The 22,271-nt window shown below is 47.1% G+C and overlaps 1 protein-coding gene and 1 pseudogene across 1 annotated transcript in view; one reads left to right on the plus strand and one right to left on the minus strand.

The window, feature by feature from the left end:
- Positions 1 to 22,271, minus strand: part of LOC126963224 (mitochondrial import inner membrane translocase subunit Tim23) — a 901,060-nt gene that overhangs the window by 42,026 nt on the left and 836,763 nt on the right. The window lies entirely within an intron of this gene.
- LOC126963223 (adenosylhomocysteinase-like) lies at positions 6,930 to 8,140 on the plus strand (annotated as a pseudogene).

The following is a 22,271-nucleotide window of genomic DNA, read 5'->3' on the forward strand; positions in this document are numbered from 1 at the left end:
TTAAAAGTTATTTTTTACTTTTTTTCTGTTAGCAAAGCAGTTGCCACTACAGATTGAATGCATTTGGGCCATCTGCAGGTTACTGCGTTAAGGATTTTTGATAGGAAGGCCTCAGTGCTTTCGGGATATGCCCTTGTTTACACTGACAACAAAGTGGTATTGGAGTGTTATAGGGTTATGAAGAGTACCTTCAATTATTAATTACAGGATTTAAATTTACCTTGGCTTTTAAAGGAATAGGGTACACTTTTTTTTTCTTAGCTACTTGTATATATCTCTCTTTCTGTCTTTGACTTTGTCTCTCTCTCTCTCCTCTCTGTCTCTCTCTCTCTCTCCTCCCTGCCTCTCTCTCTCTCTGCCTCACTTATGCTGCAGTTCTCTCAACCACTGTGGAGAGATCTAAAATCAGCTGTAACCAAGCATCTATGTATGGGAACTGGTCTGGGTGCCCTGGGTTTACAGGTTACCTTGTGCCATACCTTTGAAACAAGGGACCTGTCCAGGCTTCCTTCTGATGGCCAACCCACCTCGAATGCTGACCAGTCCATTTTACAGAAAGTTTTAAGTTTTCCTCGTGTTACAGTACTCCATAGTCTCCCCTAAATCCGTTTTTGAAATTTTTCAATGTAGTTCCTAGTAGGGTGTGCTTATTTGTGCCTGACCCATGCTTCTTCAAGACAAAACACCACGCTCACACCACACGCACACCACAAAACAAAGAATGAGTAAAAAGAGCACAAACACACTTTTGCAATTTACACCAAACCAAAATCAAAACCAAAATCAGAGTATCCAGAAATCCAAGCCAGGTCAAAACCAAAACCAAAGTATCAAGCAATCCAAGTCAAGTCAAAAACAAAAACCAAAGTGCCGGTACAGGCACACTGTGGGTGATCAGGCCACACTTCCACTCAAATGGAGTAGGCAAGTTCCCAAGACCAGTCCTGTCAAGCAATTCAAACCAAGTCAAAACCAAAACCAAAGTGCCAATAAAGGCACGCCGTGGGTGATCAGACCACGCTTCCACTCAAACAGAGTAGGCAAGTTTCAAAGACTAGTCTTACCAAGTTTCAGATGTTCAGACTCCAAGTACAAGTTCCTTCCTGGTGTTCAGCCACTGCGTTGATCCTCCACGGGGGCCTGCCATACACTGCTCTGCTGAGGCGTCTCACCATGGCAAATGCCTACCTGGGAGTGCTCGGGCTGGTCATCCCCCACAGGGATGTTCCACAGGGCAGGCTTAAGCTGCCTAAGGAGCTGTCTCAACCATCTGCCAATCACCTCACTTCCCGGTTAGGGAACGAAGAAATGTAGCAGGATGAACTGCAGACAAAACCCCTCAGATACCAAGTTAAAGAAGGAAGGGGTTTATTCAGCCAGGAGCATTGACAAGCCTCCTGTCTCAAGAGCCAAGCTCCCTGAGTGAGCAATCCTTGTCCCTTTTAAGGGCTCACAACTCTAAGGGGATCCGCATGAGAGAGTCGTGAACTATTTAGCAAGCTGGGGGTATGTGACTGGGGCCTGCATGTTCCAGTAATCAGAACGAGACAGAACAGGACAGGAATTTTCACAGTGCTTTTCCATACAATGTCTGGAATCTATAGATAACATAACTGGTTAGGTCAGGGGTCGATCTTTAACTACCAGGCCCAGGGCATGGTGCCGGGCTGTCTGCCTGTGGATTTCATTTCTGTCTTTTAGTTTTCACTTCTTCTTTCTTTGGAGGCAGAAATTGGGCATAAGACAATATAAGGGGTGGTCTCCTCCCTTATTCTGGAATTACAGGCATGTGCCAACACATCCGACTTTTTTGTATTTTTAGTAGAAATGGGTTTTCACCATGTTGGCCAGCCTGGTCTCGAACTCCTGACTTCAGGTGATCCGCCCACCTCGACCTCCCAAAGTGCTGGGATTACAGGTCTGAGCCACTGCCCCTGGTGTGGTATGTGGTTTTACTGCATGTGACTAGTTTACATGCAACTAGTCTTGCAAATTCAGTAACCCAAGGTGGTGGATACCCGGTTCAACAAGAACCATCTATTGATGACACTTCTGGAAGTCTGGGCAATGTCAACCTGCTGTAAGAGTTCCCAAATGCTCTCAATTATCATGTGATACAATTTAAAAAATATCAGTATTGGCTTTCTCTTAAATTCAAGCATCATGTAAATATGTAATGTCGAAAATGAGGATTTCCCATATTCCCATAGAATCACAAAGATGATCACTGGTAATTTGCATGCTACATATATGATACTAGGTTTTCTCTACTCTTTTTTTTTTTTTTTTTTTTTTTTTTTTTTGAGACAGAGTCTCACTCTGTCACCCAGGCTAAAGTCCAGTGGCACGATCTCAGCTCACTGCATCCTCTGCCTCCCAGGTTCAAGCAATTCTCCCACCTCAGCCTCCCAAGTGACTGGAATTACAGGTGCCTGCCACCATGCCCACCAAGCTAATTTTTTTGTATTTTCAGTAGAGATGAGGTTTCACTAAGTTGACCAAGCTGGTCTCAAACTCCTGACCTCTGGTGATCTATCCACCTTGGCCTCCCAAAATGCTGGGATTACAAGCATGAGCCACCATGCCTGGCCATTTTTTTGTACTCTTATACAATTATATGCCTGCTTTATAAAAATGAACTTATTCTACATATATATGTTATTACATTATTAGGACATGTTCCTAAATGACATATTACATTTTCATCATTCTTTTTTAAAACTTTTTTCCTGAGACAGCGTCTTGCTGTGTTGCCCAGGCTGGAGGGCAGTGGCCTAATCACAGGTCACTGCAGTCTCGAAATCCTGGGTTCAAGGGATCCTCCCATCTCGGCCTCCTGAGTAGCTCAGCTAATTTTTTTTTTTTTGGCCTGGCGCAGTGGCTCACGCCTGTAATCTCAGCACTTTGGAAGGCCGAGGCAGGCAGATCCCTTGGGGTCAGGAGTTCAAGACCATCCTGGCCAATATGGTGAAACCTTGTTTCTACTAAAATTACAAAAATTGGCTGAGCGTAGTGGCAGGTGCCTGTAATCCCAGTTACTCAAGAAGCTGAGGCAGGAGAATCGCTTGAGCCCAGGAGGTGGAGAGTGCATTGAGTTAAGATTGTACCACTGCACTCCAGCCTGGGTGACAGAGCAAGACCCTGTCTCAAAAATAAATAAATAAATAAATATATATATATATATACACACACACACATATATATATATATATGTGTGTGTGTATATATATATATATTTGGAGAGACAGGTTTCACTATGTTGCCCAGGTTGGGTTTGAACTCCTGGACTCAAGCAATCCTCCCATCTTGGTTCCCAAAGTGCTGGGATTACAGGTGTGAGCCACCATGCCCAGACATTTTCATGATTTTTTTTTTGAGATGAAGTTTTGCTTTTGTTGTCCAGGCTGGAGTGCAATGCCATGATCCTGGCTCACTGCAACATCCACCTCCCAGGTTCAAGTGACTCTCCTGCCTCAGCCTCCTTAGTAGCTGGGATTACAGGCATGAGCCACCATGCCCAGCTAATTTTGTATTTTTAGAGGACATGGGGTTTCTCCACTGTTTTTACTAGACCTTGATCACATCAAAAAGATTGTGTCTCTTCCATTTATTGTGCAGCCTGTACACAATTGACACAATGGGGAGCTCAGCAGAGGACGCAGAGTGACAGCAGCCTCCCTTCACTGGAATAGTCATGTCTAGACACCTCTTAATCACTCCTGAAAAGTAGGGATGAGTTCAGTGTATGAGAATAAGAAACGGAGGCCCAGGGTTGAGACAATTTGCCCAAAACACACCTTTTGTGGGAAGCACAGTTGCGACCCCCCAGGTCTCTTGGGCTTGCGGGTTCCTGCTCTCCTGTGGGCCCCCAGGAGACGTTGGCTGCCCAGAGAAGGAGGAATCCTCCTGGGCAGAGGTTAACTTTTGCCACTCCAGGATTTGCCTACCCTGGGGTCCTGCCAGGAATGTTTCCCCAGCACCACCCTCCCCATGCCACCTCCCGACCGGCTGTCTCCTTCCCACCATTCAGCAAACACATCCTACCTCCAGGACCAGCCCCTTCATCTCAGGAAGGCTCCCATGGGACTCCCAGAACCCCCATGGCTCCTGGAGCCCTGAGGGAATAACACCCTGGGTGGGGACTGATTTGTTTTCCCATCCAGTGCCACCTTGGAGGTAATAGACAAGAACATCCTGCGATGCAAAGCACTCGTTGTCCTGACCCCCGGTCCAGTGCCCTTCGTTCTAAGCACATAGCATCCCCAGGCTGTTCCTGGAGGTGTGGGCTGGGGTTGGTAAGAATAAGCTGGACCAGCTGGGCCAGGGGAGGCAGCCGTGCCCGGGGCACATAGCCACTGCCCAGAGCTGCCCCCAGAGCTGGGAGCCGTCCTGCTCATGGCGCTGTGAGACGCCCTCCAGAGAGGAAGATGGAAGCTGTCTCCATGCCCCGGGACTGATGAAGGGCCCATTCCAGGCCTTTGCGCACCCAGGCTCGCTACCCTTCTGGGAGCCCTGTCCGGTGGGCCAGGACCAAGGCGCCCTCACTGGTGGCATTTTCAGAAGCTGAGCTGCTCCCCACACATGTGCACATAGAGGTGTGCCCACACCAAGCTACATGTGGGTGTCTGGGGACAATGAGTCTGGAGGTGGGAGCGGGCCCCTTCCAGAAGGGTCTAGCCAAGGTCCAGTTATGAAGGTGAGCTGAGATGGGCTACCTCAAAGGAACCATAGTGTGGGGAGCCCCGGGCAGAGCCCAGAGAGAAATGCCAGCCCTGAGACTGAGACACGATCCAGGGAGATGCACTGAATTGTGTCCTCCCCAAAATTTATATACTAAAGTCCTGACCCCTGGTTCCTCAGGATGCAGCTGTACTGTGTTTGGAGAGGATTTGTAAAGGTTAAACAAGGTCATTAGGGTGCGCCCTAGTCCATTATGACTGGTGTCCTCACAGGAACAGTTTAGGAAACAGACATGCGCAGAGGGAACAGCATGGGAGGACACAGGAGGAAGGCGGCCGTCAGCAAACCCGGCTCCATGAGACCCAGAGGAAACGACCCCCACACCTTGACCTTGGACTTGCAGCCTGCAGAATTCTCAGGAAAAGTGTCTGTTTTTTGTCACTCAGTGTGTGGAACTTTGTTCTGGCCCCTAGTGGACAAATACAATGGCTTTGCTGTTAACAGCCTAGTGGACAAATACAAAGGCTTTGCTGTTAACAGCCCAGACCCACGTTTCCTGCACATAAGGCATGGGACTCCCTCATCCCCTCTGCCCAGGCCCAGCCCTAGTCTCCGAGCTGAGCTCACCGGGTAGGCTGCAGGCAGCAGGTGGGAGTGGGGCCTGATGGAAGGGGCGGTGCTGAGGCAGTGAGGGTGGCAGAGGGATGCCCACTTGCTCATGTGTCTCAGCTTCATGGAAGCATCGGGAGCAGGAGTGAAGGAAGCAAGGTAACAGGGGCCACTCATGGGGAGACAGATGGGCAGGCTCCTCCACATGCTGGGGACAACTTTGGGGGCACCTGCTAAAGCCATTGCCACACCCTCAAACTTCCCCATACCCCGTGCAGGGTCCAGCAGCAGCCCTGATTATATGGTATAACCTTGGTGGTCAGATCAGGCATGCACAGCTTGGCCCAGACTATGGGATCAGAATCTCTCCCCAGCAACGTGGCCATGGGGTCTCTGAAGAGAAGACGAGCAACCACAGACTGCAAGGCTACTCGCAACAGCCAAGTACACAGAGAGGCAGAGGTGGGGAGAAGGGAGCAGGTGTGGAGGGAGGGGAGGGGCAGAACTGAGGCCACATAGCCCAGGGAGCAGGGAAAACTGAAGGATACCCCAAGCAGGGGTCCTGTGGGTTTTCCAATGTCTGGTCCTGCTAAGACCTGGCTGCTCTTGTGATCATGGGCTGGCAACCTACAGTCACTACAGCCCTGTCCTTCTGGTCTCCTCTTGGGTCCTGCCTCTGCACAGCCTGTAGCCAGGCTCAGGCTGGGATCTCCCATACGGACCCTAAGGCAGGCTTTCTTACATTTTCCACGGAAATTCTCCAGCTGATAGAAGTGAACTCCCCAAGCTGGGGCCACTTTCTCAAGTGGTCTGTAAAATTTTTGCAAGGTTTGTGGTTCATCTAAAAGATTCATAATTTAAAAATGGAATTCTTGATAGTTAAGTCAAGGCAGATTGGGTTTCTGGTGAGAGTCAGCTCTCTGGTTCATCGTTAGCATCTTTTGGCCAACAATGTCTCCTGTGTCCTCCCACCATGGAAGGAGGGAGGCAGCCCCCTGGGGCCTCTTTTATAAAGGCACTAATTCCATCCATGAGGCTCCGCCCTGGTGACCTAATCACCTCCCCATACTCCCACTTCCTCATACCATCCCTTGGGGTTTAGGATTTCAGCATATGAATCTTTAGGGGACACTAACTTTCAGGTCATAGCATTTGGACTTACACCATTGCCCCACCCCCGCCCCTCTAATTCTTGGGCCTTCAGACTCAGACTGAGTCACACCACTGACATTCTTGTTTTTCTAGCTTGCAGATAGCAAACCGTGGGACTTCTCGGTCTCCATAACCACATGGGGCAATTCCTATAATAAATCTGCTCTTACATATACCCGTATATATCCTGTTGGTTCTATTTCTCTGGATAACCCTGGCTAATACACACTGTGGGCACCTCTGCAATACCAAGGGCCTGGCCATCTGTTTGAAATGTAAAATAGAAAACACACACATACACACACACATACACATACAGAGACAGAGAGACCCTGCCCAGAGCCACCCACCCACCCAGTGCCTGTCCCCAGACCAAGGCCCAGTCCCCTTCACCTGTCTCCATCATAAGCGCCGCCAGCCTGTCTGACAAACTGCCCTGCAAAGTTATTGACATTGGCCTGGCCGCCTGGGGATGCAAGGCCCTGAACATTGTGAAGAAGGAGATGCCAGGCCTGATGCACATGCGGGAGCTATACTAGGCCTTCAAGCCACGAGGCTCCCAGGCTCCAAAGGCACCCACATCGCCAGCTGCTTGCACACGACCATGGAGACGGCCATCCACATTGAGACCCTCATCACCCTGGGTGCCCCAGCAGCAACATCTTCCTCACCCAGAACCATGTGTTGACTGCCATTGCCAAGTCTGGCATTCCAGTATACGCCTGGAAGGGCGAAAGGACAAGGAGTACCTGTGGTGCGTCGAGCAGTCACTGTAATTCAAGGACGGGCCCTCAACATTATTCTGGAGGATGGCGGTGACTTCGCCAACCTCTTCCACACCAAGTACTCACAGCTCTTGCTGGGCCATCTGAGGTACTTCCAAGGAAACCAAGACTGGGGTCCACAACCCACACAGGATGCTGGTCAGTGGGATCCTGAAGGTGCCAATGACAACAACTCCATCACCAAGAGCAAGTTCAACAAGCTCTATGGCTGCTGGGAGTCCCTCATAGATGGCATCAAGTGGGCCACAGAGGTGATGATTGCCGGCAAGGTTGCGGTCATAGCAGGCTATGGCAACATGGGCAAGAGCTGTGCCCATGCCCTGTGGGGTTTTGGGGCCCACGTCATCACCAAGATAGACCCCATTAACGCACTGCAGGCTGCCATGGAGGGCTATGAAGGGACCACCATGGACGAAGCCTGTCAGGAGGGCAAAACCTTTATCACCACCACAGGCTGTGTCAACATCGTCCTTGGCCGGCACTTTGAACAGGTGAAGGATGAAGCCATCATGTGTAACACTGGACACTTTGATGTGGAGATCGATGTCAAATGGCTCAGCGAGAACATTGGGAGAAGGTGACCATCAAGCCCCAGGTGACCAGGTACTCGCTGAAGAATGGACGCCGCACCATCCTGCTGGCTGAGGGTCAGCTGGTCAGCCTGGGTTGTGTCATGGGTCACCCTGGCTTTGTGACGAGTGACTCCTTCATCAGCCAGGTGACTGCACAGATTGAGCTGTGAACCCACCCAGAGAAGTACCCCATCGGGGTTCACGTCCTGCCCAAGACGCTGGATGAGGCAGTGGCTGAAGCCCACCTGGGCAAGCTGAGCATGAAACTGACCAAGCTGAATGAGAAGCAGGCCCAGTACCTGGAGCATCTCCCCTGATGGCCCCTTCAAGGCTGATCATTGATGCTACTGAGAGCCAGGCCTGCATTTCACCTTCCAGCTGCTGTTCTTGCCCAGGCCCTGCCTCTCCTTCTTAAGAGCAAATAGCACCAACTTAGTGACTGGTTGGTCAGCGTCCCCCATCGACTCCCCAGGGCTAGTCACTCCGTTTTTGGCTTCTGCTGCACCCTCATACTATTCCAGGTGTGTCAGGGGAACTGAGAGGCCCCTCTTCAAGCCCTGGTCATGGCGGAGATACGAGGGAGACAGCCACAGGGAACCGTGAGCTCAGTGATCTTGTAACTGCTCACTAAGTCAGTCCTCCCTTAGCCTGGATGTCAGCAGTGGAGTCACAAAGCCCACGTACTTTACCATCTAGGCCTTCCCCTGGTCTGTGGACTTACACCGTGTGCTTGGTTTATAGGTTCAGTCATTCTTCAGCCCCTGATAGACGAGAAGGAGCTGCACTGAAGGGCAAGGAGGAACTGTTTCAATTTTCCTGAGAGCTTGGCTTAGTGCTGGGCCTTCTCTTAAACCTCATGACAAAGAGGTTGGTACTTTCAGTCCCTGTTTTACAGGAATTAGAATACACTGTTAAGGAAAACAGAAAGAACAGAGAAGTGACAGCCAGAGGTTGAGAGGGGCCAGAAAAGCATAAAAAGCAGGCACAGATCGGCTACCACTTTGTAACAAGAGAGTTCCTATCACAACCCTGGGTCAAAAAGAGAATAATTCGGCTTATAATGTTTATAATGTTAAAATAAAGCAGGAAGGTAGGTTAATAAAAATCTCAATGCCATTAAAAAAAAAAGAAAGAAACAGAGGGAGGACATAAAAATGAATGTTTCAATAGATTACCTGACCAGGTATGCAAATAACCCAGCACAGCACAGGCAGAAACACTAGGCAGTGCTTGAGACACAGAGTTCCCTTCTGCCACGCTGTCTCCCTCTACATGCTGAGCCTACTCAGGGAATCCTGGTGAGACATGGAGTTCCCTTCTGCCACGCTGTCTCCCTCTACATGCTGGGCCTACTCAGGGAATTCTGGTGTTCACAAAAGGGGTCAGGGGAACTGCATGAAGACCACAGCTTTGTGTAGGCTCAAAAGCTTCAACACAGGCTTATGGATGTGTGGTTGTGTATGTGTGCATGCAGAGGAATCCTGCAGCCATGCCTGGTGGGAGTCTAGGGGAGGCTCCTGGCTTCAAAGAGCCCAAGCCACTAGCCCAGGCTTGGAGACCTGAGCTGAGGGATTGGAGGGAGGGGCTGAGCAGCAAGCTCAGGAATAGCCCAGGCCAGCCAGGAGGACAGTCCACCCAACCAGCAGTGGTCAGGGAGCCTCGCCCCAGCCCAGAGCTGGGTCCACTGGCCAGCCAGGTGGAGGGGTTCCTTCAGGCTCCAGTGATGACCTGGCAGGAGGCTGGGGACATGCTCTAGGCTGTGAGCCTCTGTGAGAGGTGGGTGGATACTTCCCCCATATCCCCACTCCTGGCTGCAGGTTCCACACTTATGGACAGGAACCATAGACCTCTGCAGAGTGCCCAGTACACCTCTGCAGACAGCTGCTCTGCATTGACTCCTGGTTCTTCCACTTAAAAGTTATGGGATGTTAAGCAAGTTGCTTTACATTCTCAGACCTGTAGTTTCCTAATCTATCCAATGTGAAGAAAGCAAGCCAAGCTCACAAAATGTTAGTGAGTCTAAAACAATTCACCAGTGGCGATCAGCAGCACATCCCCAAGGAGGATAAAACAAAGTTGACAAAACTCCCCAGTGTTCTGATGTGACGTCCCCACCTCCTAGGACCAAGGGTCTAGCACAGAGTAGACGCTTAGGATGTATCAAGGCCCCATTGAGCTCTGGGAGTTCTGGCTGTGCCCACTTTAATGATAAATGATCAGAGTGCTGCACTAAGGCAGCTTCACCGTGAAGCAGCCATCTGGGAGGGCCTGGTGGTTCAGTTCCCGACTGCGGAAGGGGGCAACCTGGGGAAGTGCGCAGGGCTCTGGGCTAGAGTCAGAAGACTCAGCTGCTAAAGCCCAGCCCAGCCCTCCTACACTTTCCTACACTTCAACCCACCTGATGCCTCCTCTCACGGAGGCTCGAGCCCCTGGTGGTGGGTGCGGGGTGGGGTATCTAAGGGCTCACCTTGTCGCTAGGCAGTCCCTGTCCCAATCGCCTCCATGCCTCTTTGCTGGGGCTTATGGGTTGACAGTTGGAGTTTCAGGACCGCAAGAAAAGTGCCTTAAATAACACTTTCCTGCAAATGAATAGCCATTTATTTTCCCATTGATTGGAGATGTTTGCTGTAGCACATCCTATGTGGGTCTGGTTCCTGCCTTTATTCTCTCCCTCACCGTGGTGCTCCCCAGAGGACTCCCTAACAAAATAAACCTTCTACATGTACATTTTCCTCTCCAATCTGTTTCCAAGCCTCTATAAGAGGTTCAGCTAATACAGGTGTGCAGACCAGGTGTGCACATTTGCCTCCAAAAGTCCCACCAGGGTCTTGCCATCAAGGGAGACTTCCCTAGTAGGTTGGGGAAACCAGTAGGAGAGCTAAAGCTCCAGGGTCCTTGCCCTCAGTGATTGGCACCCTAGCAGGGACTGGGCACTGGTCACAAATCTACCCCCAACTCCTTCTTGGATGCATAGCTACTAAATTGCAGCCTCCCCTGCAGCTCAGCAGGCTGTGTCTGAGCTCATGGCAGTGGCAGGTGCACATGCCTGTCACCCAGCCTAGCCCTGTTCCTTCGGTCTGGCTGATTAGAAACTGATCTCAAAAGAATGCTCTTGCCTGGCAGAGCTTCCCCTGCATATTGAGGTCCCTGAATGACCAATGGAGGCCTGCAGTGCCCCTGGAGGCCTGGACCTTCTCTGTGCCATCCCAGGGGTGAGAAGTGCCCTGGCTTCGTGTGAGCTTTGTTGTTCCATGTGGGGCTACTCATAGCCTCACCTGCTCTGGCTCTTTCCAGCTCTACAGGGGTGCTTTACGTGACATCCATTGGACTCTCAGAAATGTGTGTTCTTATAGTTCCGGTCCAAAATAAGGAATAAAAATTGCCCGCCGTGTTCCCTTTTGTGCAATTCTGTTTTGGGCAGCTCTGATGTGAGACTTGTTTTCTAAAAGTATCCTGCTCCTCCGGAGGAGGGGGCAGTGGAATAAAGACAGTCCAGGCTAGAAGCAGCTAGTGGGTGCCTCTCAAGCATCACAATAGTAAATACTAACACTTCAAAGAGATCCTCTAAGAGAGCACGCTGAAATTCACCAGAGAGGTGATGAGAATCACAGACAGCAGAGGAGACGGAAGCCTGCCGAGCTGGGACCCCCAAGGAGCCACAAAGGGCTCTGTAACACAGGGAAGAGGTGAGCGAGAGAACCCTGAAATTTCACACCTCCGCCATGGACCTTTGCAATCCTAGCCACAGGGAGCCCCCGGACCTCCAGATGAACACAGGAAGCCTGCTGGAGATGGTGCAGAGGCACTGTTCAAGCCTACATGGATCCCACAGTCTTTTCATCCCTGATCTGCCTGGTGCAGATCTGTGGCTGCTGCCCACCATAGAGGGGAACTGGGCACTTTTGTGTGCCCCAAAGACAGATATTGCAGCTGTGGTAAGGAGAAGTGGGTAGACGATGCTCTGCATGGCTTCCCTCTGCTGCTCCTCTCTGCCAAATGGGACTTGCCTGCTTTGGTGACAGGCTGCCAGTGCCACCACCCACCCCTGCCTGAGCATGACAGCCACAGCTCAGTGTTCCTCTGAGATCCCAACCCCCAGAGGCTGCCCATTAGCCCTTTCCACCACAGGCTTGCCTCTGCTGCCCCAGGCCAGGGAGGGAGCAGGAAGTTCCGGTACCTTCCTGAGCTCCTAACAGCAAAATCCAGCTTTGGGAGAGAAGTGCGAGTGGGCCATGAGCCCAACAACTGCCATCGCTCATTGCCCCAGCTGAAGGGTCCTGCCTTCCTGAGTGAAAAGTGCACAGCACAGCCACCCTGCTATGCCTGAACATTGCAGCTGTGGCCTGGAGCCCTTGGGAATGCCCAGCCCCCAGAGTCCTGTGATCTGTTCTCAGGCTCCAGGGGACCAGCCCACCCCTCCCTATCACAGCCAGCACCTGAATTCTGGGCTGGCTGGATCCTGGTCCAGCCACATCAGGACTTCTACATGCCATCTAGCGGGTCGTTGAGAAGTGTGGGAGTTTGGGAATTACCTAGCCCAGTCCAACATCGTTGGCACCTGACTCCTCCTTGGGCCTGAGTTTGGGCCCACCCAAGCAGCCAACACCACCATGATGACTCCCACCACATGGCTGATAGGCAGAGCTGTTCCCCGTCTCCCCATGAGGCAGCGGCATTACCACATGGAGAACATCACCACATTGGCGAGCCATACAACTGCCTGCATTGGGCTGAATGAAGAATTTACACCCTGAAGCCATTCCTGCAGAAAGGCACACAGGACAGGCATTTTTCATGTCTCTCAGCCAGACTGTGGCCTGGAGATAGACCACAGTGTGCATCTGTACTGAGAAACACCAGCCCCAGAACAGGGGTGTGATAGGGAAGCTGATTGTGTTCCTGCCTATCTAGGACATGGAGCCAGTGCAGCCCCCTCATCAACCACAGAGACCTCTGTGCATTTCATCAGGAGCTCCCCCAGACACCCCCATCAGGGCTGGTGCCTGTGCTTATCATTGGGGGTGTTGGTGGGAAAGCCAGGGGGTCCACCTCTGCCCAGCTGCATCCTCTCTTCCACTCCCCCAACGCATTCTGAATAGGAAGCTCAGGGCACCTGGCATTCCACTATCCAGCCTGTCACCTGAAACTATAGAGAGCACCTTAGTGAACAAAGATCAAATACACATCCATGGGCTTATGCCACAGCCAGCTCTTATTTGTAAGTGCCACCTACTGGTCTGCAGGTTGAACTGCACAGCCCGATAAAAGTGCACAGGGCTGCAGGAGAAAAGCCAAAACCCCTATCAACATACTCTACAGTGACACCCTCAAGGGGAGGGGGGATAACAGAGAAAATATCACACATAAATGGAAATAAATTTAAAAATCAGGAGTGTCAGCTCCTCCAGATGAGAAGGAACCAGTGTAAAAATTCTGGCACTATGAAAGATCTGAATGTTGTGATAACATCAAATATTCACACTAGCTCTCTAGCGATAAGCTCCAACCGAAATGAAAACTCAAATATTACAGATAAAGAATTAAAAGTATGGATTGCAGGGAAGGTCAATGAGAGCCAAGAGAAAGTTGAAAACTAACACAGGCCGGGCGCGGTGGCTCAAGCCTGTAATCCCAGCACTTTGGGAGGCCGAGACGGGCGGATCACGAGGTCAGGAGATCGAGACCATCCTGGCTAATATGGTGAAACCCCGTCTCTACTAAAAATACAAAAAACTAGCCGGGCGAGGTGGTGGGCGCCTGTAGTCCCAGCTACTCGGGAGGCTGAGGCAGGAGAATGGCGTAAACCCGGGAGGCGGAGCTTGCAGTGAGCTGAGATCCGGCCACTGCACTCCAGCCTGGGCGACAAAGCGAAACTCCGTCTCAAAAAAAAAAAAAAAAAAAAAAAGAAAACTAACACAAAGAAATCATGACAACAAACCAGGAAATTAAGGAAGAGATAAATACCTTTAAAGAAAAAACAAAACAAACAAAAAAAAAAAAAAAACAGAACTTCTGGAAATAAAAAATACACTTAAATAATTTCAAAATACATTAAAAGGTCCAACAATCCAGGTAGAAGAAAAAAATTTCAGATCTTGAAGACTGGTCTTTTGAATTAACACAGTCAGACAAAAATAAATAATTTAAAAAAAGAAGAAATATGCTATTATGTAAAATCACCAAACCTATAATTCATAGGCATTCCTGAGAGAGAAGAAGAAAAAGTAAGTAAACTGGAAAACATCTAGGGGAATAATTCAGGAAAATATACTTAATCTTGCTAGAGAGGTAGACTTCAAGATATAAGAAACTCAGAATACACCTACAACATATTATAGAAGATGAACATCATGAAGACATATAGTTATCAGACTATCCAAGATTCGCAATAAGAAAAAAATCTTAAATGCAGCTAGAGAAAATGATCAAATTACCTATAAAAGAAAACCCATTAGACTAACAGCAGACTTCTCAGCAGAAACCCTACAAGCTGGAAGAGACTGGGGGCCTACTTTTAGCCTCCTCAAGGGAAAAAAATGCCAGCCAAGAATTTCATATCTCACCATACTAAGCTTCACAAATGTAGGAGAAATAAAGTGTTTCCCAAACAAACAAGTGCTAAGAGAATTTGTCACCACCAGATTGTTCCTACCAGAAATGCTGAAAGGAATTCAAAAAGTGGAAATTAAAGGGCACTACTCACCATCATGGAAGGATACATAAGTACAAAGCTCACAGATCCTACAAAGCAATTACAAATTTGAAACTCCAAAAGAACTAGCTGATAACATTATAATGTGAACAACACCTCACATATCAATATTAAGGTTGAGTGTAAATGGCCTAAATCAGGGGTTCCCAATCCGCAGGCCATAGACTGGTCCTTGGCCTGTTAGGAACCTGACCACACAGCAGAAGTTGAGTGGTGGGCAAGTGAGCATTATTGCCTGAGCTCTGTCTCCTGTCAGATCAATGGCAACATCAGATTATCCCAGGAGTGTGAACCCTATTGTGAACTGCACATGCAACGGATCTAGGTTGCACGGTCCTTATGAGAATCTAATGCCTGATGATCTGAGGTCAATCAGTTTCATCCTGAAACCATTCCCTGCCACCATTTGTGAAAAAAAATCATCTTCCATGAAACTTATCCCTGATGCCAAAAAGGTTGGGGACTGCTGGCCTAAATGATCTACTTAGAAGATCAGAGAGGCAAGTTGGATATAAAGACCCAACCACTGGCTGCATACAAGAGACCAATCTACTGGCTAAAGGCAATTTCAGACTCAAAGTAAAATGGTGAAAAATATATATTATGCAAATGGAAAACAAAAGTAAGCAGGAGTAGCCATTCTCATATTGGATAACACAGACTTTAAACCAACAACATTTTTAAAAAGACAAAAATATCATTACATAATGATAAAGCATTCAATACAACAAGAAGATTTTACTAAATATATATATGCACCCAACAATGGAGCATTCAGATTCATAAAACAAATACTACTAGACCTAAGAAAACAGATTGATAGCAATATAATGATAGTGGGGGACTTCAATATCCCAGTGACATCACTATAGAGACCATCGAGGTAGAAAATAGCAAAGAAACTCTGGACTTAAACTGGGCCACAGACCAAATGGACCTAAAAACATTTATAGAACATTCTACCAACAACCACAGAATATACATTCTTTTCACCTGCACATGAAACATTCTCCATAATTGACCATATCCTTGACCATAATGCAAGGCTCAATAAAATAAAATAAAAACTGAAATAATATCAAGTGTCTTCCCAAACCACTGAAATGAAATCAGAAATCAATACCAAGAGGAACACTCAAAACTGCACAAGTACATGGAAACTAAACAACTTCCTCCTGAATGACTCTTGGTAAACAATGAAATTAAGGCAGAAATTTTAAAATTCTTTGAAATGAATAAAATAGAGACATAAAATACCAAGACGTCTGGGAAACAGCAAAAGCAGTACTAAGAGGAAAGCTTATAGCACTAAATGTCTACATCAAAAAGACAGAAAGATCTCAAATTAACAACCTAACATCACAGTTGAAGGAACTAGAGAAAAACAGAACAAACCAAACTCAAAGCTAGGAGAAGAAAGGAAATAACAAACAGCAGAACTAAATGGGATTGAGACCATCAAAAGATACAAAGGACTAGTAAAACAAAAAGTTGGTTCATTGAGGGGATAAACAAAATTGACAGACTGCTAGCTACATCAACCAAGAAAAAATGAGAGAAGATTCAAATAAGCACACTCAGAAATGACAAAGGTGACATTATAAATGATGCTCCAGAAATACTAAAGATCATTGGAGACTACTATGAACACCTCTATGCACACAAACCAGAAAACCCAGAGGAAATTGATAAATTCCTGGAAACACAAAATCTCCCAAGATTGAACCAGGTAGAAATAGAAATCCTGAATGGACCAATAATGGGTAAGAAAATTGAATTAGTAATAAGAAACTTTCCAAAAAAAACCACACACACACAAAAATTTCCCAGGACCAGATAAATTCACAGCTTTGTACATCTACCAGATGTAGAAACAAGAGCTAGTATCAATCTTACTGAAACTATTCCAAAATATTGATTAAGATCCAGTATCATTCTGACACCAAAATCAGGCAAGGACATAATAAAAAATAAAACCACAGGCCAATATCTTTTATGAACGTACATGCAAAAATAGTCAAAAAAATACTAGTAAAACAAATCCAGCAGCGCATCGAAAAGATAATTCATCACAGTCAAGTGGGCTTTATTCCAGGGACGCAAAGATGGTTAAAAACAGTAAATTAATAAACATCCTTCACCACATAAACAGAACTAAAACAGAAATCATATGATCAATAGATGAAAACCCTCAATAAACCAGACATTGAAAGAACATGCCGGCCGGGCGTGGTGGCTCAAGCCTGTAATCCCAGCACTTTGGGAGGCCGAGGCGGGCGGATCACGAGGTCAGGAGATCGAGACCATCCTGGCTAACATGGTGAAACCCCGTCTCTACTAAAAAAATACAAAAAACTAGCCGGGCAAGGTGGCGGGCGCCTGTAGTCCCAGCTACTCGGGAGGCTGAGGCAGGAGAATGGCGTAAACCCGGGAGGCGGAGCTTGCAGTGAGCTGAGATCCGGCCACTGCACTCCAGCCCGGGTGACAGAGCGAGACTTCGTCTCAAAAAAAAAAAAAAAAAAAAAAAAAAAAGAAAGAACATGCCTCAAAATAATTAAGAGTCATATAAGACAAACCCATAGCCAGCATCATACTGAAAGAGGAAAAGTTAAAAGCATTCTCCTTAAGATCTGAAACAAGACAAGAATGCCCACTCTCGCCACTCCTATTTGACATAGTACTGGAAGTCCTAGCTGGAGCAATCAGGCAAGAGAAAGAAATAGAAGGTATCCAACTTGGAAAAGAGGAAGTCAAATTATCTCTGTTTGCTGATGACATGATTGTATACCTAGAAAACCCTAAAGACTCTTCCAATAGACTCCTAGACTTGATAAACAACTTTGGTACAAAGTTTCACGAGATAAAAAATCAATGTACAAAGATCAGTAGCATTTGTATACATCAATAACATGGAAGCAGAGAACCAAATCAAGAACTCAATCTCATTTACAATAGCCACACTAAAAAAAAAAAAAAAAAAGGAAAGAAAGAAAAAAAAAAAAACTAGCTAGGAATACATTTAACCAAGGAGGTGAAAGATCTCTATAAGGGTAACTATGAAACACTGATGAAAGAAACCATAGATGATGCAAATGGAAAAACATCTCATGCTCATGGATTGGAATAATCGATATTGTTAAAATGACCATATTCCCTAAAGCAATCTATAGTTATGACACAATTCCTGTCAAATTTTCAACATTATTATTCACAGAACTAGAAAAAAAATTCTAAAGTTTATATGAAACAAAATAAAGTCTAAGTAGCCAAAGTAATTGTAAGAAAAAAAAATCCAGAGGCATCATACTGCTTGACTTCAAACTACACTACAACACTGTAGTATAAGCATGGTACTAGTACAAAAAATGGACATGTAGATCAATGAAACAGAATAGAGAGCCCCAAAATTAAAGCTACATACCTACAATTAATAGATGTTTGACAAAGTCAACAAAAATAAACAGTGGGGAAAGGACAGACACCCTATTCAATAAGTGGTGCTGGAAAAATTGGCTAGCCACATGCAGAAGAGTGAAACTGGATCCTATCTCATTGTAAACAAAAATTAATTCAAGATGGATTAAAGACCCAAACAAGACCTGAAACTATAAAAATCCTAGAAAAAAAAAAAACTAGGAAAAATGTGGATATCAGCCTAGGCAAATAATTCATGACAAAGACCCCAAAAGCAAATGCAACAAAAACAAAAATAGGCAAATGGAACTTAATTAAACTGGAAAGCTTCTGCACAGCAAAAGAAATGATCAACAGAGTAAACAGACAATTTACAGAATGGGAGAAAATATTTGCAAATTACACTTCCTACAAAGAATTAATATCCAGAATATATAAAGAAATCAAACAACTAAACAGAAAAAACAAGCAACCTTATTAAAAATTGAGCAAAGGATATGAAGACGTTTCTCAAAAGAAGAAATATAAGCAGCAAACACATGAAAAAATTCTCAACATTGCTAATTATCAGATAAATGCAAATTAGCACCACACTGAGATATCATTTTACACCAGTCAGAATGGCTATTTTTAAAAAGTCAAAAAACAACAGATGTTGTTGTGGATGTAGACAAAAGGAAACGTTCATACACTGTTGGGGGAAAAGTAAATTGGTTCAACATCTGTGAAAATCAGCATGGAGACTTCTGAAAGAACTAAAAATAGAACTACCATATGACTCAGTAGTCCAGCTACTGGGTATCTATCCAAAGGAAAAGAAATCCTTATACTAAAAAGGCACCTGTACTAGTATGTTTATCTCAGCAATAGTCACAATAGCAAAGTCATGGAACCAATGATTGACCAGATAAATAAAATGTGGTATATATACACTATGAAATACTATGCATCCATAAAAAATGAAATCATGTTCTTTGCTGCAATGTGATGGAGAGGGAGGCCGTTATCCTAAGTGAACTAATTCAGAAACAGAAAGTCAAATACCACACGTTCTCACTTGTGAGTGAGAACTAAACAATGGGTACACATGGACATACGGATGGAAATAAGAGACGCTGTGGACTCCAAAAGGGGAGAGGGTGGGAGGGGGATGAGGGTTGAAAGACTACCTATTGGAAACAACATTCAGTATCTGGGGGATTGGTACACTAGAAGCCCAATCTCCACCAGTACACAATATACCCATGTAACGATCGTGCACATGTACCCCCTGAATCTAAAATTCAAAAAGGCAGCCCACCTGCAACTCAGCCCACCTGCATGATCAAGGGCTGTGTCCCTTTTCTCCCTTCACTAGGGTGAGGAGCCCCTGACTGATGCCAAACCTGGGCGATCAACTCAGCTGGAGAGGAGGAGGCAGGGCAGGAGTGGCCCATGGAAGCATGGCTGGCAAAGTTCCCTCTACCTGCCCCTGCTATCACTGTTCAACACAGAAAGCCTGGGAGGGTCCCTGTGGGTGGCCAGAGTGGAGGGGCCCTCCCCTCTGATGTATTCTGAGCTCACCTTCTTAATATATGACTTCCTCCCTTGAGGGATGAGGAAGGATGACAGGCCCTAGCTTGAGTTCACATTGGCTAAACTCCAAAGGCTCTCAATCCCCATTAACAAACAGGTATGTTGATTTCACCAGGATCACATAAAGCTCTTCACGAAATTACACATACATTTCTTCCTATGGGGTCTCAGAGTTGCAGGGATGGGAAGCAACATCTTTATGTTTCCACATGGGTAACACAGAAGAAATAAAGTCTCTGTACACTTTCATGTTATTTAAACTCCCTTTCTGCCTAATGAAAGCTTTCCCACACTTTTCCTGGTGTCATGAGTACAGTGAACATTTTCTCCCTTAGTGTTGAGAGATACACAGTCCCAGACACCTTGTAAAGTTGCCTTGGCTGCTCTGGGCACATTTGTATATGGCTGTAGGCATTAGGCAGCTGGGCCAGGCAATCTAGCACCAGAGGGTGTACTGTCTGTCTGGCTGTCCCTTCCCACACCTGCAAGGGCATGCATCCTACCTCTCTGGACCCTGTCTCATTGTGCTGCACACAGGCCATGCACCTGCTCACCAGGTACCAGGTGCCCTTATCATAAATATCTCCACCTATCTTAGCAATGAGGTGGGAACGCTCAATTCTTTGTGAAAATCTCTGTATTTACAGGACTAGAGGTGTTTTGTTTTGTGAAACAAAAACTCTCTCAAAAACAAAGCAAGACAAAAAATTGATGTAGCCAGTCCTCCTATTCCAGGAAGAATGTTGAGAAGTGAAGCGTGGAGGGGCAGCATGTTCTCGAGTACCCACAGCTATTCCGGGAACGAGCCTCCAAACAGGGAAAAACCAAATGACTGGGTCCCGTCCACTCCCAGGACTCTAGCACCCTCTTCCATTTCCTCAACATTGACCTGGCTTATTTCTCTGGATGCCTTGTGCAGGGCGTTGTGCGCCTGGAAAAGCCTCCCGTAACCAGCTTGGAGACAGATGTGCAGACACAGAGGGGAGGGGCTGGGGAAGGGTGGGAGAGACTTGCTTCCCATCATGGCAGCTGGCAGGACCCAGATGCAGAGTCCAGGCTGCGGCAGGACAGGAGGGTGCAAGACGGAGAAGGGGGACAAGAAAGAGTAACTCCTCGGGATGATGGCACTGAAGGTCAAAGTCATGCGACCTAGAGAAAGCCCCCAAAGCCCTACACACATAGGCAAGCCATAAAGTCTTAAAAGAAAAAGGGAGGGGGGACAGTGTGGTTATCACTGTCAAATTAGTCAATACTGTTTAAAATCCAAACCTGGTATATTTTTAAGTTGTACTTGTCTTTCAGAATTTCTATGGAAAAGCACAAATATTTCATTCCAGTAGATGGGGGAGATGGAGAGCCTTTTATTTACTCTCAAAGATAGATTCGGGATGACTGGACAACCTCAGCAATAGCCCCCCAGGTGGTCCCCTCCTGACGTGCTCAGGAGCCCCATGTGGGGTGCCCATGGCCTGTGTGGGTGGCACCTTGGGCAGTCATGCAGCCACCCTGTGCACACGGTGGGCGGTAGGACACTGCCTGTTGACACTCATCTCTGTTGGGGCTGTGGCTTCTTCTATGGGGACAAATGATTAAGGAAGGAAGTTTATCTTTTCTAGTGAAATGAGGAGGATTACCTGAAATTTGCCTGGTCTTGGGGACGGTGTGGGGTATCTGGAAAGATAATTAGCATTTCCAGAAAGGGCCTCACTGCCTTCTAGGAAACATTCAGAATTTGAGTAGCCAAAAAATGGAAACCAGGGACAAGAAGATGAGGAGTACAGGAAATGAGATATGCAAGTATTTTTCCCTTCAAAAAGCTAGGGAGGGGCCAGGTGTGGTGGCTCACGCCTGTAATTCCAACACTTTGGGAGGCCGAGGTGGGTGGATCACCTGAGGTCAGGAGTTTGAGACCAGCCTGACCAACATGGTGAAACCCCATTTCTACTAAAAATACAAAAACTAGCCAGGCGTGGTGGCAGGCTCCTGTAATCCCAACTACTCAGGAGACTGAGGCAGGAGAATCGCTTGAACCTGGGAGGTGGAGGTTGCAATGAGTTGAGATCACACCATTGCACTCAGCCTGGGCAAGAGAGCAAGACTCTGTCTCAAAAAACAACAAAGAAAACAAACAAACAAAAATCTGGAGAGGGAGACACAGCATTGAATTCTTATTTCAAAGACTTTTTGGGCTTTTTAAATGGAGAATTTGGCCTAAGACCTCATGTGTCCCAGCCCTTGATAAAGTCGTGGCTGTTGGGAGTGGAATGCATTCATGCCTGGCATCCCCACGGCACCAGGGCGCTGTGTCGTGGCAGGTGCAGTATAAATCCAGCTCACTCATAGGACAAGCTCCCTGGTGACAAACACTTTTGTTGATCAGCAAGAATTCAACTCCTTTGACCATAAGAAAAGACTCCAATGTATATGTCCAGTTCAGCAACAAAAGCCTGTTAATCTTGGGTATTTGGTGCCTTAGAAGTTGGGCTCCGAGGGAGGGAGGGACAGAGGGGGTTCTGCAGTGTGCCTGAGCAGTGGGGACAACAGCGGCAGGATCCTGGAGGGAGGCCTTGAGCACCTAGCAGGGAGGAGGTGGCACCTGGAGGAGCAGGTGACGGGGAGGCACTGCCGGCCAGGTTGAAGGCAGCTCTTTGGGCTGCACAGAGTCTGTGCTTGGGAAAAGTACTCCGGGCTGTGTCTCAGGCAGATCCTAGGGCTGCAGGGAGCCTGTTTGAGGGCAAGGCACTCCCTGCTGTGTTGGTTGTGTCTCAGGCA

The sequence above is a fragment of the Macaca thibetana genome, chromosome 9 (genome assembly GCF_024542745.1).
Source record: "Macaca thibetana thibetana isolate TM-01 chromosome 9, ASM2454274v1, whole genome shotgun sequence".
Lineage (NCBI taxonomy): Eukaryota > Metazoa > Chordata > Mammalia > Primates > Cercopithecidae > Macaca > Macaca thibetana.